We start from the raw sequence: 2,368 nt of genomic DNA, 5'->3' as shown, positions 1-2,368 counted from the left end.
GACGTGTAATAAATACTCTTTGTAATACTTTAAGAAATAAAAATTATTTTAAAAAAAGAATGTAAGCCCTGCCCAGTGAGGTAGAAAAGAATTTATTCAACAATGTTTACATAGGGTGACTAGGGATGTCTTCTAGTGTTAATTTAATTGATTAAAAGTTAGGTATACTGGAAAATGGAATGTTAAAAATATACCAAAAAGCATAGATTAAAAAGTAAGTCCTCTTCTCACCCTACTTTCTAACCCCCCAGTTCTCCGCATACAGGTTCACTCTTATCTCTATAGTCTTTCAGAGATGGTGACTGTATTCACAAGCAAACTTATATGTATAAATGTTTTACACAAATACTTCCACATCTTGCTTTTTTTCACTGAGCTCTACATTTTGGATCTGCCTCAATTTTTTCAAGTTAACAACTTTATAAAGATGTCATAATTTACTTGCTCAATCCCCTATTTGGGAACACTTAGGTAGTTTCCAATCTTTTTCTTCCCAAATAATGCTATAACTTGTCCATTTGTTATTTTGCATATGTGGGAGTTTATCTGTTAGGTAAATTCCTGGAAATGGAATTATCAGTAAATGAGTATATGGATTTGTTTTTGCTTTGTTTTAATCGATATTGGCAAGGTGGTCTCCACAGCAGTGGTACGAGTTTGTCCTACCAGCAATGAATGTACCGACTTCCTTACATCCTGAACTACACAATGTGTTAGCAAACCTTTTTATCCTTGCCAATAAGATAGATTAAAAACTGCCCTAGCTGGTTTGGTTCAGTGGATAGAGCGTCGGCTTGCAGACTGAAAGGTCCCTGGTTCGATTCCTGTCAAGGGCACATACCCAGGTTGCAGGTTCGATCCCCAGTAGGGGGTGTGCAGGAGGCAGCCGGTCAATGATTCTCTCTCATCATTGATGTTTCTATCTCTCTCTCCCTCCTCCTTCCTCTCTAAAATCAATAAAAATATACTTTAAAAAAGATTAAAACCAAGATGCGCTTTTATTTTTTATTTCTTTTTAATAAGAGTGAAATTGACTCATATTCATGTGTTTTTTTTTAGGGGGTCTTGTTCTGGTGAATTCTTTGTTCATTCCATTTGCCCTTTCTTCAGTTGGTCTTTCTGTTGAACTTCTTTTCTCATTGATTTATAGAAATATTTATCCTGTCCACATATAAGTTGTAAATATTTTTCTGATTTATTATTTACTAGGGGCCCAGTGCATGAATTCATGCATCTTGAAAGGAACTGTGGGCTGCGAGGCTGCGATGGGCACAGAGGCGTGTCTCAGCCCATTCTCTATGCCCCCGCCTGGCCCCTCCTGCCAGGGCCCCTGCCCTGGTCCCCTATCTGCTGGCAGCCTTGCTCCCGCCACTGCCGCTCCCATGTACTGACAGTGCCTGCCCTGCTTGCACCCGAGCGGGGCTGGCGCCAGCAGTGGGTGCAAGTGGGGGCTGCTGCCCCAATCACCCCTCAGGAGCAGGGTGAGATGGAGAAGCCCTCAGGGGCAATCGGGGCCGGCAGCCGCCACTCTCACCCACCGACAGTGCTGACCAATCGGGACCAGCGCTGGGCTCCAGCAGCGGGTGTGAGCGGCGGCTCTGGTGCCAGCTTCGGATGTGTGTGGGGCCAGTGCCATCAGCAGGGGCGAGTGGCAGCTGCCGGCCCTGATCGCCCCTCAGGAGCAGGGGGAGGTGGAGAAGCCCTAAGGGGCGCCATGTTATGTGTGTGCCCCCTGGTGGTCAGCGCACGTCATAGTGATCGGTTGTTTGGTTGTTCGGTTGTTCCACCGTTCAGTCTATTTGCATATTAGGGTTTTATATATATAGATTACCATGGAGAAATTTTTTATTTTATGTGTATTTTAATTTATTGGTCTTTTCCTTTGTGGCTTTCGGGCTCTGTATCATTCTTAGAAAGACCTTCTCTAGTTCAATATTATAAAAATAATTCTGTTTTCTTCTAGTTTTTATATTTTACATTTAAATCCTTGTTGCACCATAAATTCACTTTGGTGTATGGTGTGAGGCCAGCATCCAAAATTTTTTTTGCAAATAACTACCCTGTTATACTAATATTACCATATTTTCCCAATCATTTGAAATGTCTCCCTTATAATCTACATTCCCAAGTTTATTTGGATCAATTTCCAAACTTTCTATTATGTTCCATGGGAGGGTTTTAAACTGGGGTAGGACATGAAATGCTTTTTTTTGAAGGGGGGATTGGAGAGAGAGAAAGAGTGAGAGAAACATTGATGTGAGGGAGACACATTGATTGGTTGCCTCCTGCACAAGCCCCAGCCAGGGCTGAGGATCAAACTTGCAATCCAGGTATGAGCCCTTGACTGGAAATAGAAACCATTTAGCCA

Source organism: Myotis brandtii, unplaced genomic scaffold (assembly GCF_000412655.1).
Source record: "Myotis brandtii unplaced genomic scaffold, ASM41265v1 scaffold61, whole genome shotgun sequence".
In the NCBI taxonomy this organism is placed as follows: Eukaryota; Metazoa; Chordata; class Mammalia; order Chiroptera; family Vespertilionidae; genus Myotis; species Myotis brandtii.
This window is presented reverse-complemented; position numbering follows the sequence as displayed.